This window comes from Lepisma saccharinum, chromosome 1 (genome assembly GCF_977018435.1).
Source record: "Lepisma saccharinum chromosome 1, izLepSacc3.1, whole genome shotgun sequence".
In the NCBI taxonomy this organism is placed as follows: Eukaryota; Metazoa; Arthropoda; class Insecta; order Zygentoma; family Lepismatidae; genus Lepisma; species Lepisma saccharinum.
Genome location: NC_139229.1, coordinates 139,400,464 through 139,415,853, shown reverse-complemented (window position 1 = coordinate 139,415,853; position 15,390 = coordinate 139,400,464). Strand labels below are relative to the sequence as shown.

General features: G+C 36.6%; 1 pseudogene; it reads right to left on the bottom strand.

The window, feature by feature from the left end:
• Positions 1 to 7,270: 7,270 nt before the first annotated feature.
• LOC145986042 (uncharacterized) lies at positions 7,271 to 7,587 on the bottom strand (annotated as a pseudogene).
• Between the last annotated feature and the right edge of the window lie 7,803 nt (positions 7,588 to 15,390).

Below are 15,390 nucleotides of genomic sequence, written 5' to 3'. Positions count from 1 at the left end.
GACAGCAGTTAAGAAAAAAATTGTGATGTGCATCGTACATGAATGTAAAGATGACATTTCAGAGAATACGTCTATATATAACATATACCTTACAGATGAGAATGTAAAGAATAAATGGGTTAGTAAATCGAGTAAAGCGAATGTTCCAAAAGAAATCTTAGCCAATGGGCGTCGTCGGTTCAATCGCCTGAGGCTGCTGGTTTCCCATCATCCATAGCGGCAGCGTGGCCGACTTCAGATCGGGTGAGCTTCGGGTCGGCTTCGGCTGTGCTCGGAAGTGGAATGTTTTGAAAATGCATGATTTTCTTACTCCGGTTATTCTTTACCTTATCCTCTGTAAGGTATGTGTGATATATAGTCGTATTCTCCGAAATCTCATCATTTCATTGATGTACGATACGCACCATAATTATTTTTTTCATAACTGCTGTCACAATAATTAAAGCTACCCCTTCCGAAGGAAAATAGCATTGAATTGGATAGGAAGAAAACACGTTTTCTCGTTGTGAAGACTCAGTTCCAGGTCGTCGTCTGCTTGTGACGTCACCACCAATGGACTCCATAGGCCTAAACAATATACAGTCCATCACAGAAAAATAGCACCATTCTTAAAAATTGCATGTTTAGCGTAATTGAATAAAAATCATGATTTTTTATCCACCTGTATGCGACCATGGCTCCACCCTTGCTCTTGTCTGGTTCACAGGCTCGGAACAAAGAAATTGTTTTCTACACTCCTCGCAAATAGCTTGGAATATTGTTATATTAGACAATAGGTGATAGACACAGCCTTGGTATTCAACAACACATGGTACCTGTTTGGTGGACATTTTCGTCTTTCCGCCGACATATGCCACCGTGCCTATCACCTAGCCTAATATAGGCTAATCAGTAGCGTACGCAGGATTTCATCAAGGAGGGAGGTTATTTCGAAAACTTTCTGCAAATTCACATTACCATTAGTGTTGCCCAGACTTTGGCCTGTCTCGTCTCGTGGAAATGCTGTGAAACGCTGTCTCGTCTCGAATTTTTAAAAGCCTGTCCCGTCTCGTCCCGTGGGCAACACTAATTACCATTGTTTTATTATACTTTAATTAATTAATAATACTTATAATTAATCAATTAGGGTAGTTTAATTACTAATAATAATACTACTAATGCAGCTGCTGTTACTATTTATATCACTACTATTATTAAGTAGTAGAGATCTACATAAATACGTATATTTATGAAAGCAATAGAACAAAATTACATTTTTTTTGTTTCTTTGTTACGAAACAATTGTCTAGTCAACTGTTATTTGTAATGATAGGTGAGACATTTTAAGTGTGAAGAAAATGCATAAAAACAAGCAAATATATTAAATTTATTGAAATAATCAAAATATGAAACTCATTCAAGGAGCCGCGGTGGTCTAGTCTGACAACCTCGTTGGAGATCCGGGGTTGATTCCCGGGATTGGTTGGAATTTATCCAGCCTTGTCTCCGCACCAAGCCTCATATCAATGGGTACCTGAGAACAACCCTGGGGGATAAAGGCTGCCGGAGCATGGTGCTGATCACATCACCTGCAAAATGGCCGAGATCGAGAATGTGTCGGGCCCACCACAGCACTACGTGTGCCTTCATGGCACGGTGCTATATGCACGGGGAAATTTACATTACCTTTACTTATGGAACTCACCCAGGATGATGATGAAGCGCGAGAATAATGTTGCTAAATTCCACTGAGTCTATGTTTTCGTTCAAAGGTAAGTTTATAGACTTTCCAACACATTTATCACTTCTAGGTGATTCACAAAGCACTTCTTCAACATTCTTTAATGATGTGGATGTAGACTCAGCATCACTTGAGAGTTCACAAGGGAATGTGAAATCAGTACCGGGAAGAACGTTTGCAATAAGGTCGGCACACTGCGACGAAGCAAGGAATTTTCACAATTTTCGCGAGTCACTGCGCGACTTTCTGCAAAAAAAGTTGCAAAATTGAACTTTGCGGCCGCATAGATTGTGTTTTTCTCCATGTTGCATGGGAATAATAATTCAAATTATTATTATTATTAGTATTATAATTATTATTGTCGCAGATCTTTGACTGATAAATTAGCCATTTTTCATTTTTTCTACAGCATTTTCCATATTATTTCAAAAGCTCAAGGGGGGGGGGGTTAAACCAGGTAACCCGCCCCATGCGTACGCCACTGAATATACTAATATTCCAAACTTGTTATGCCTAACATAACAATATTCCCATCTTTTTGTGAGGAGTGTATGTATATCGTCGGGTTGCCGAGAGATCACATAATTCATAGCGGAACACACACGCAGTGGTGCTATTTTTTATTTATTATTATTTTTTTCTTGGACGGACTGTACATGGCATACCTACAAATAATCAGGTAGAAATGGTTTGGGGTGTATGAAGAAGTCACATATTAAGGTAAATTTCGCTGAAGAGGTGCTCTCTCGAAACGTAGTGTTAGAATAAGTTAGTTTAAAAAGCACTAGACAATGGATAATGTTCAATTAACATTGCATGCTATTGTAGAACCATTGTCGCAAACATTCAGAGAACTATATTCCTCATGCAACTAATCTTCAACTGACATATCCAGAGCTGCAGAGCAATTCAAATTTGAGTTTGAGTTTTGTTTTATGTCTACTTTTATGCACAGATAGGCTAATTGCGACTGGACCTACACAGTGGCGATGCTAGATAAAGGACAACTAGGGCACTGCCCCACAACAATTTTAACATAAAAAGTTTATCAGGAGAGACGATCGGTATACAACTAATTTTTTTGTTTTTTCCATCAACTCCTAACGTTGCTGCAACCAGACTTACAGGGTGCGCACCCTGTGAAAAATATTTCTGCGTCCTGTTGGAGAGAGTCCAATCTCAGCTCTGCCCTGAGACGTGACGTCACTGACTGATCCAAAGATTTACAGCATAGGCAAGGGACGGTATGTCCTCACAATGGAAAAGCGCAAAATTCGTAGCCGTCTTTGGGCAGTGGACGAGGTGCCCTGCCCATTCATGTTTGCCTCGTTCACCGTTCAGTGTTTCCAATGATTGGCAGGCACTTCATTCGTTCTTCCAGCCTTCGTAGTTTCACCTTCCTCAGTACGATGCAGCAATAAGCTAGAAAAAAATCCATCGAATGCTTATCTTCGAGCTTGTTCCGGCGACCTGAAAAGTTGACAACACTTTTTACTGCACAAACTAGTCCCTCGGTTTTTTCAAAAAGATCCTCCTTCCTTTCCATTGTATACGGATTTGGATTTGAGTTAGCGTGTGAGTTTGCGTTGCGTTTCATCTGTGTGCGTATTGATCGCTTAGGAAATAATTAGTTTTTCGCGAGTGAAAGATTTTATAGTTACTGTACGCGCGTATTTTTTGTATGATTGTGTCTGTGTTCCAGACAACTTGACATGCAGATTATCTTCGTAAGTATAAACGAACTTTTTTGGGGGGGGATTGTACATGGCCAATGTAAAGTGTTTTATCTGAACTTAACGCTGCATCATCTTCCTCAGTGGCGACTCGTGGCTTTTTCGGAGTGTAAGAAGAAGTTATGGTAAACTGAGGAAGGTTTGAAAAATGGGTTCAATTACATTCACACGTTTTGCTTGTACTACCCATTGCATTTAGAATGTTAGCTGCAGGCCCATGCTCAAAGTGTTGCAAGGGACCCTTGCTCCTCACTTTGAACTGCGAAATATTTCAATGTGAACCTATAAAAATCGACGAAAATAACGTTGACAATATTTCAGATTTTTCAAGAATTTATATTTTCTTCCCCCTCCCTGTCGTGTGGATTGACGATAATAAAAAGTGTTGCTTAAACTTCGAAATTATGCTAAATGCTTCTAAATTGTGGTAGGATTTATTATTAATTGTTTTTTTTTTCGGATAATTGTAATTCTGCATCTGCTTTTCTAGAGTTTTGAAATTCCGTTACTTATTTTTAACAGTTATGTAATAGCGTAAATTTCCCCCCAAAACTGTTTACAATGGTGCAACATATGACATGGGTTCAACATCGAACATAAAAAGGTTTGAGAAAATTGTTTACCAACTTTCTACCGATTTCTTACCATAAAATCTCCTGACGAACTAAATCGGGCAGGATGAAGAAAAGATAGAGGATGGATTGTGACATGGTTGGATAAAAGCTTTCCGCTGGATCGGCATACTCCCTTTCGTTTGAGACGTCAGCTGGTGAAGTAGAAATAAGATTTGGACATAATTTTATTTTTACTTCCTGAAAACATATTCCTTGGAATTCGATTTTCCTCTCCCATGGATTGGCGTTTGCAGATTATGTTAGAAACGGTGCAAGTGCCAACAAAGATCAAATTGTGCTTGGTTTAGTAACATTTTGTTGGGGTTGGCATCGCTGATTGAGGAAAGTCTTGCTGGTTCCTCGATCCTCGTAACCTTTCCCCACTCCCTTGCACTGCCCCTCCCCCCCCAATCTGTTTGTATATAGGATGACCGCCGAGATTCCTCAGCGAGCGGCAGAAAAGACCATGTCCATCGTCTTTGGACTGCTACTGGAGCGACCGAGAGAAGTCAACTCTTGACAGCAGCTAACCTAGGCAAGTGTACGTACATTGCGCTCATAATTTTATAACACGCATTAAACTCCTAATAAGCAGAGAACTGGTAATAAGTAAAAATGAACTGTAGGAAGTTCCTCACTTCCTACATGGAGGAATCGCCCCTGATCTTCCTAGTTAGTTATTGATATTAGTGGATACTTGGTGAATATAGAATATTTCTTTTCGTTATTTTGGAAGATTTTGCGGCGCTAGTCCATGTTAAAATGGCATTGGATCATGTAGAAACTTGAGTATCTACGCCTTTCAATTCATTGACAATGGAAGAGAAACTGCAGATAAAGCGACTAAGAGATATCTTGATCCGAATTTGTTACATTTCATTCCAAATAGTGACTCATTGTTCGAACAATTTACTTACTCTATGTCAAGGAACTCTTCTCAAAAACCTTAAAGAGAAATATAGAGGTTAACTGCCCCCTCCCCACCCAAAACAAAAATGTGCCCTGCCTACCTGGAAAGGTACGCGCCGCCCCTGGACCTACAGTTTAAAGTGTGGTCTGAACCACTATGAGCCTCCACTGGGTATTGAAGCTGGGACCCCTTGGTTACAAGGCACTGACATTACCACTACAATTCAAATTAGAATTTCAAAGAGATCCAGTATAGATTAGTCTATTGGGCTGTATAAGTCACTTTTCATAATACGAGAGGCATGTAAAAAAAAAAAAAAGGCCGATTGGTTATTACAGAGAATAAAATCAAGCGAGAAAAATTTTATTTTGATGCTACACAAGTGCATACCCTGCCTATTTTTCTATATAGTCACCATGACGCTCCAAGCATTTTTGGTACTGTGGAACAAGTTTACGTACACCCTCTGCATAGAAATCTGCCGCCTGGGATCTCAGCCAGTCGATAACTGATGTCTTGAGAACTTCACTATCTTCGAAACGTTGCGAAGCAAGCCAATTTTTTAGATGAAGGAACAGAAAACAGAAAGTAATCACTTGGGGCAAGATCGGGACTGTATGGTGGGTGATTAAAACGTTCCCATCGGATTTTTTTAATTGTCGCAACAGTACGGTCAGCTGTGTGTGGGCGGGCGTTTTCATGAATAAGCAGAATTCCAGACCATAACATTCCTCTTCGCCGGTTTTGGATGGCACGTCGCAGATTAGACAGTGTTTGTCAATACACGTCTGCTGTGATTGTTCGTCTCGGTTCCAGGAATTCCACGAGGATTACACCTTTTTGGTCCCAAAACACGGTTGCCATGATTTTGTGATGTGATGGTGTTTGCTTGAATTTCTTCGATTTCAGTGAACCGGAATGACACCATTTCATGGATTGCTGCTTCGACTCACCAGTAATGTACGATATCCAGGTTTCGTCTTCAGTCACTATGTGAGAAAACAAGTCATCCCCATCCTTCTCCCAGCAGGCTGATTTCATTCTTTCATCTTTGTGTTTGCCAACATTTTTGGCACCCATTTCGCACACAGTTTGTGATAACCCAGATTGTCCGTTACAATTCGGTGCAATGTTTTATCAGACACTTCAGGAAACTCCTTGCCTAGATCAGTAATGGTGAAAAGGCGATTGGAGCGCACTTTCTCATCAACACGTTGCACAAGGTCGTCCGTCTGAACACTAGACCTGCCGCTCCGCATCATGAAAATTTGAACGTCCTTCCCGAAAAGCACGGCACCACTGTCTTACTTACCTTTCTTTCACTCATTACTGTTGGTCCGAAAATGGCATACAATTCCCGATGAATGTCAGCTTCACTAAGTCCTTTTGCGTTGAGGAATCTAATCACGGACCTCGCCTCTCATTTGGCGGCATTTTCTATTACAGCAGACATTTCAAGTTCCTGCTACACGCACGTACGCATTTCTAAACCGAGAAATCTCTCTCTGTTGCAGGCACAGAATACTAAAGCATGCTTCTGTGCACGCGCAGCTTCGTCAGTGTTACCAGTCAAAAGTAAAAAAAATTCGGCCTTTTTATATATATATATATATATATATATATATATCATACTTAGTCAGTGCCTTTGGGAAGGGAGGCACATGCCCCAGTTCCTCCAATAAATCTGCCAATGATTGCAGTCATCTGGTTTTGTACATTATTTAAGGAGATAAAGGGACTATTCAAGTTTGAATAATTTACTGGTATCTGCAAAAACTGATATAGCCTATGATCTAACCTGCTGTTCTTCCCATGCTAGTGATCACTATACAGTTTCTGTGTCCATCTGAAACAAGAAAACATGATCTAGTAGAGGAACAAATGGAAACCAGAGAAGCAACGCTTATGCACATGCTGCTGCCATTTCGTACTGTAGTCCTCACTGTTTTATGGCTTATTGGAGAAGTTTGCTTTCCGAAGTTTTCATCGCAGTGGTTAATACGAGACATATGTACAGGGTGTATCAGCAAAATCCAGACACCACAAACTGTATTATAACAAGTGTTTATTCGTTAAAAACTTACACTTAGCAAATAAGCTTTTATATGTCACTGAAGGGATTCTTCCTGAATCCTGTTATTCAATGTAACCCCCAATTCACTTCAATTACTTTCTTTATTCTCTGTCTGGAATCTTTAACTGCTCTCGGTCCTGCCTTAATAGCAGCCTGGAGAGATGACACATTGCCATCTTGCTGGAAGATTTAAGACATCCCAGATGTCACCATTTCCATTCATGGATTCTCTACTGTTATCGGAATCTGTAGGTAGACCTCCCTCATGATTGTTTCCCCCCTTTTTTAAAGAAATGTGGTGGTATGACATCACCCTCACTCAAGATGGCCCCTAGGACATGAACAGTGGCCGGAAACTTAGAAGAAACCTCCTCAGACTTCTTCAAGGCTGCATACTTGTGTACGATGTTGTACTAAGTCAATCTCGGGTAGCCGAAGAACCTTATGATTTCAGTCAGTGACCTTCCAGCAAGAAGGCCTTCAATAATCACTGCTCTCAGATTGTATTTTGAACCCAACCTCACTAGCATGGCCATTTTAGTTGTTCTGCATGTCTGGTCTCTTGATGTGCCAACAACAAAACTACTATTGAAAACAAATTTAGCAGAAACTTCAACTTTGACTTGTCTGGATTCTGCTGATGCATGGTGTAGATTTATGCATGCCCATGTAGCTTATTCCTACCTTGGCTTCCCTTAATATGGGTTTGGCAGTGCATAGCATAACACTGTGTGGTTTCTGATAGAAAGGTCAATGTTTGGCAGGCATGCAAAGAACAACAGGTTAAGTTAAACACAGTTCAGTAGCACTTCATCCTCATAAAATATACAAATTCGTGCATATGAAATCAAGGTTTTGAGATTAGTTAATTGGTATATCTATCAATAGCAGTACAAAATACACTTAAAGGCATGTACTTTTACAAAAACACAAAGTTTCTGAGAAGCTAATTTCTCCCAACTGTAACACCATCCCGAATACAGCCTAGTGGCTCATCTTCGGTGACATTGCTTCCGGAATTGATAAATAGAAACCAAAAATTGAGACAAAACTAACATTAACCAACAAATTGATTATTTATTTTACTGCACTTTTTTGACACTTTTGGCTAATTGTGAAGATAAGGATGAGTAATGATTTGATGCAATTGATGAACGGACACTCACAAAGAACAACCATTAGCCAACAAATCTCTAAAAGAAAAAAAAATCGTCAATATTCTCACCCATTCCCTTCAATTGTAATTGCCTTCAAATTTGTCAAGCTCTAAATTGAATTTATGCAATTGTCATTGAAGTAAATTTGTTGCTGCTTAAGGCTCATGTAAAACAGTACCATGAACTGATACAAAAAAAGTCATGCTGGTGCTCAATCATAATTTTAGGAGTGAATAAAGGTTCATCTGTCACAGGCTTTACAAAAAACAATACAATGAATTTAATATGAATTTTGAATACATGTAATTCTGATGAATATATATTTATACAGATTTAAATACCACGTGCTTCAAAAATAATTGAGGGATTACAAAAATTTATTGCAAGTAAACTATTGAACTTTTGTTAATGAAACCAGTCCAGACACTCAAATCACCTACATCACTCACGGTATTTTGGGCAATGTTTTGGTCCCCAAGATCAAGGGACCTTACACCATGCGACTTCTTTTTGTAGGGTTTCATCAAAGACGGTGTATTAGTCTCACCGATGCCGCGTGGTATCTCAGCCCTAAGGGAGTGAGCGTATCATCACAGTGATAGACGCTATCGATAGGCCCAAGGTTGATGCGAATGTTGCAAGAAGTATACTATCATGTTGATGCATGCGTGTCACCCGTTGTGCATACATTGAACATTTGTAGGTGTTAAAAAAAAAGAACCTAGTTCCTCGTTCGTTCTGGACTAGTATCATTAAAATAATTTCAATACTTTACTTGCAATAAATATTTGTAACCCCTCAAGTATTTATGAAACACCTAGTATTATACACATGAATTTGTGTTTCATGTTCCAATAATCATTTTCCTTTTCTTGCCTTGTCATTTCCATTTGATCTGCCCAACATCTACCTTATGCCTACTCTGAATAAAATGAATTTCGATGCCACGTGGGTTATTAGCCCTACGGTGAGTCTAGCCAAATGAAGGGGCTGCCTTCTTATGGCTTTCCGGCCTGCCAGTTTGGAGGGTTTACTCTTTTGCAGTGTCACAGCCATTCTGTTGCTCCAACTCTGTCTGTGACTGTCTGGTTCTAGATTCTTTCAGACTGATGTCCTCATCGGCCAGTACTGAAGAGGCTTGTGACCCTCTTCAGGGATTTTTATCGACTTCCCAGTCTAGATCCACAGTGTTTACCGAAATCAGGGTCACCTCGAGAAGGATGTGTTCATCAAACATGCACTGCGGTCTTGGCAAGGGAGAGGTTATGTTCACTTCACCTTATCCTACGTTGCCCCTCGACCCCCAGTGGAAATATTCACCTGGTATAAACATGAAAAGTAACCTTACAATAAGATGAGACAAACTTCTATGTCATTTATTTATTTTTTGAGTTAATTACAATTATATACAATGGTATGACTTATTGTATAAACAAGTTTGCTCTGATGATTTCTCTTCCTTAGCATCATTCACTCTCGCATACTGAATTCTTATAAAAAATATGTACAACTACACTTTTCTCAAGTGCAGACATTTATGCCTTATGCACTCTTAAAAAAATCACACCAATGTGCAGAATTTTACAATAAAATTGTAAATGCAATTACTACAAAGCACAAGAAATGAAATTTCAAATAGTTCCTGTTGGCAGTGGTAAATATACAAAAAAATATGGCAAGATATGATAACATCAGTCCGAGTATGTCTTTAAGGGCAAGCACAATCATAGAATTAAAATCTATCATTGCGCAATACCAATACTTGCACTGCACAGTGGGAGACTAATTCATCAGGTACCCTAAATTGTAGGTGTATTACATACATAATAATAATATTGGTTCATGCCCATACACGAAAGCATTAGCTTATTAGTAAAAAAAAAGTTTCTTCCTAACACATTAATAGAATGCAAGAATTTACAAAAATGTATAACTACATAAGAATGAGTACTCTTGAAGTACATCAAATGTTTTTTCTTTCATACCATGGATAAGGCTGACCATACTTTTTTATGTGAATGAAAGACAAGCAGATATACATAAATGACTAAAGTACTTGCACTTATAGTTAGAATTTATTTTAATCTCACAGAAAATATGGAAAAATAAATACAAGTTTATTGCTTAAAAATATTCACATGAACAAACTTGAGATAATAGTTCAACATACAAAACATATTCACACAAAAGAACAGTCAAAAAAATTCAATATCTTACTGTAATTCAGTATTTCTCTTTCCAATTATCGCTGATGTATCCCTTGTAACTGCAAAAGTATTAATTCCTTCCAAATAAGAACAACCTATGAATATTTTTGGAGTAATATGTCTGAAGTTGAAGATGTATTTGTGGATTATCGTCAATGTGAGTTCTAAAGATGATTCCAGGCTTTCATATTGAGGAAATCCAGAACTAGCCCATCGACAATCACAAAATGAATGTAGTTTGACATGCAGGGGTAGTAAATGCCATCATTGACATACCCATGACTGCTATCATGATTTATTGACTTTATTATACTGTGACTTCTATTGATAATTGAATTTTTGAACACAGCTACGTAGTATTATTAAAATTCCAAGTAATAATATTCCAAATAATAAGAGGCACAGGAGATCCGGGCTGAGTGGTTTCAGGTGGGAATTTTTTCATTGATGTTCCTGCACGAAATGGCTCGAGAGTTCCCCTGTAATAAATGGATACCTAGTTGCAACACTTGGAGGGTAAAGGCAACTGAACTGAAATATACAAAGAAAACCCTTCCTGATGAAGAAAAACATCTATATTCTTTGATAGGTATTGCCATGCCTTGTGGTTGATTGTTGACAGTTTGGGTTGTATTTTTTTAAAATTATTATATAGATGGATTTCTGAATCTCACATGGCTACATTTCAGACTACAAAATAAAGGACTAAAAAATTTAAAAAGGTCAAAATAAAACTTTTCTCTACATGTTTGATCTGCATTCGTGTATTGCAAAGTTCCAAATGATTTTTAGAAAGTAATAATATTATGGAATTTAGTTATGTACATACTATACATAATTTGTTCTTGTATTTCTTCCATTATTAATTTCGTATTCATGTTGAGCTTAAATATATGAAAACAGAGGTAGAATATATTTATGATAAGTATTGCCACTTTTAATAGTAGTACATGGTGTCTGACAATTCTCACAAGTAGTACTATTTCCTTCAATACACTATTTTTCTCAATTATGCCCATTTGGAAAAATACCATTTACATGTTCGCTCAAGAAGTTAAATTGATGAAAGTTATCATGATGAAAGTTATATCTTGTATATTTCCATAATACAGTGGAACCCTGATTTTACATTTCTAGTCTTCAATCTCGTCACCAAAGTTCCAGTGTTTGGAATGCAGCCTGCGTATGGGTGTCTTTGTGAGTGGCCCTTCATCAGTTTCATCTAATCATCACTCATCTTCTTTGTCGCAATTAGCCAAAAGGGGCAGATGTGTTATGTGAAATAACAAAATCAAAAATACAAATTACATTCCAACAATTTACATTTTCCCACTTTATATATTCAACCTACGAGGGTAGAATACAGCAAAATGTTATCTGCCATATTTCCCAGATTTTACTTTTTACCATATTTTAAGTTTTTTTAAAAAATATTATCTTGGTCCCCTGAAAAATGTAAAATCTAGGTTCCACTTTATATTTTTCTGTTATCCTTTTAATGGAAAAGACAAATTACAAAACAAACAACCAAGATTTTGAGGTACAAATTCTACATACTTGACCTGTCAGTTCATAAAATATCATTAAAAGTACATATACTGCTCTCACGGAAATATATTTGAATTTGATCCATCCACTTTGTTCATTATTCCACAAAGGAATCAAATATGATAGCAGAACATATGGGTTGGTTCTTATGTGAACCTGTAAGAAATTTCAACCCTATCCGAATGTTTCAATGCCATCAGCATGGAAATGTGTTTTACTGCTTCTAAAGAAAACAACATCTGAAAGAAAATAGCACACACCTAAACGGAATCATTTTACTACTAATGCAAACAAATTTTAGACCTTTTTTACAATTACAAAATATGCATACAACAGTGAAGAAACTGAAATTAACTAACAGTAATAGATTACTACACACACTATTAACATTACACTAGTATTACTTATGAAAGTAACATATTAAAAGATCATATGTACACACTATCAAATTGAACATTTAAATAGAATAAATCTGCTACTTACCGCAAACATAAGGAAACAAAGAATTGCGTAGGTCTGTCATTAATCATTCAATCAATTATGAAAGTTTTGTTCTGAAGACTACGAATAACTTTTTATAAAAAGCATGTGGTTCATATACTAATTAACATGGTTTTAACTTACATGCTATCTTTAGTAAGACAACCACAACAGTGTTCACATCTGAAACTAACTTGAGTTTTCTTAAGTTGCATGATACTTTCCAAAAACCGTAACGAATTTAAAAATTTGTCATACATATCATGAAACAGATAATATTTATGAACATTGTTATACTATGTTATTACATATCACTCACGATATGTTTAATAATCTTAATATAAATGAACTATATATTGAATACTGCAATGAATTAATAAAAAATGCTCAAAACAAAATTTTTTTTCATAATATCCAATGTGTTTCCTCACACTTTCCAGCAATTACATAACTCATCATTTTGAAAACATTTTAGGAGTCATTTTGTCTTGAGCTGGTGTCTTGTTTGGTCGATACAAAAAAGGCACAGTTATTCCTGGATAACAAGTTAACGGTAGTGCACAGTATTGAAATTCTAATTCTAACATACAACATACAACCTGTGCAACAGCATAATGCAGCTTGCAAACACATACAAGAGGAAGCGGTTCTCCCAAGTTTATAACTATGAGTTGTGGAGTACTTTTCACGCTACTGAGAGCTGACATTATTTTTCCAGAATTTAGCCAGTTGTTAAGCTAACCTAACCTAACTTAACCTTCAACACTCACTGCTAGGAAAGCTACAATTTTACAGGACATTCTTCATCATTCCACACTATGCCATGACTCATCCCCACTCTAGAACAAACATTCATCTACTACTATGAATCTCACAAAAACACCAACTTAATGATGGCAATGAATTAAAATATTATAATGGATGCTTCAACACTTTGGCTATTTGCAGCCACTACAGAAAATTATTTCAACAATGTCTTTTACAATTTGTACGGAACATAATTGTTCCTTTGATACATTTAAGCACATCATTTTTCTTGATGTTCGCACATTTATTACCTGAGATGCAACGTATAACAAACTTCTTGTATGGCCTATGCATGTACACTTGTGCTGACACAAGTGATAAACACAGTACAGTTCAAGACTATAAAACTGTTCACTTTAACATATTTTAAGGAAAGTTTCTGAAACTAGTCAATGTTATCTAATTTGTATATTAACCAGCGATCACACTAATGAGTGTTGTGTGTATTTTAGTCCAAAATCTGACTTTTGAGGCACAAAAACACATCCTTGACATAGAGTATATCTTGAACAAACATGTGTATACTTGACTAGGAAAGACATAAATATAAAAGTAACACAGTTACATCTAATTCGGTGAACTGGAGTAAATGTTAGTGTGGAAATACAGTTTTGAAATTGTTTTACCACCAGTAATTGCAGTATATTACACAACTGTATAACCTAAACCACAACTACATTATCATGAGTATTACTGGATACTAATTATATAATTTCAGTGTTGCAATTAATAAGATAGAGATATATATAGCAGATAGAAATATATGGAGAGAGGATGGGGTGACATGAAATAATGAAAACACAACAATGCAAATAGGTTTTTGAAAGGATCTTTTTGATGCTCAAAAATCAAATCATGGATTCTAGTGTCTTGTGAATGTATTATATTAGTATGAACACTTTGATTTGAAGAAATACAAGCTATCTGTATATTTCATGCCAATGTTTCAAGCAAAGATGACAAAATTCAGATAAAATTGTATTCAACACCAGATGACTGATTTTCAAATAGCAACTGACATCTGGTGTAGGACAGATTAATCAGTACTGAACAACATAGGCATAAAATTACTGATCCAAGATTTTTGTAAATATACTGTAATGAGTACAATATCCAATTCATTTTTACGAATATAAAAATTTACCAAATTTACACTAGTTTCGTAAAATATATTCTAATGTGCAGCTTTTTAATCTAAGGCAAACCCATCAGTCATACATCATTAAGGAGGTGAAGGCATCATTTAGGTACTTCAGGAAATGTTTACCATTTTTATAATAAATCAGCACCATATTGGTTACTGGTATTGGTAAATTCTGCACTGATATCAGCAAATTGTCATTGATCTCTCCCTAAAATCTGATATCCTTAGCTGCTTCTTTTGAACTATGCATCACTGACAACACATTGAAAAAGTAAAGTATGCTTACTTTATATGGACACAAACTTGATCGTGACTTTAGTTTTATGAAGAACTTGGATGACAGAAATCTGAGCCCCCACCTGGGACCACAGAGAAATTTTGCAGTGTATGAGGCACCTGCAGATTTGTAGAGTGACATACGCTGACCACAAAAGCTGTCTGAAGAATAGCTTGTTTCAATCTAATCTAATCCTAGCCTGACGAACTTTGTGGTTTAAATTATTCAATGACGGGAAATTATAGTTTGGTAATCATGGCACAGATTGCAGAAACCCACACCTAATCGCTACAACTTTTATCAATTTTTCACTGATTTATCACAGAACGAAACATCTGTCCATATCACATCTCTAACTTTCACTGGAGAACATTCAATATTGTAACAACTAATTGCATGACATAATTTTAGAATGAAACTGTACACAGTCTATTGTTTCCACAGAATTTGCAAGTAAACAGTTACCTCCCTCCTTTATTTATATACAGAATAAACATAAAAATAATAATTAACATGAACCTTGAAGCTATTGTTCATAATTTGGCTATTTTTGGGGTCAAAGTTCTTAAACCAAATAAAAGAAATAAAATTTCCTGTGTGAATAAAAAAAACATGAACAATTATACACTTTCATATTTAAGGTTTTTACCCATAAAAGAGTCTCATTGTATTCCTTTTAATGTTCTACCATATACTCCGATTCAATTAGGTACAAAACT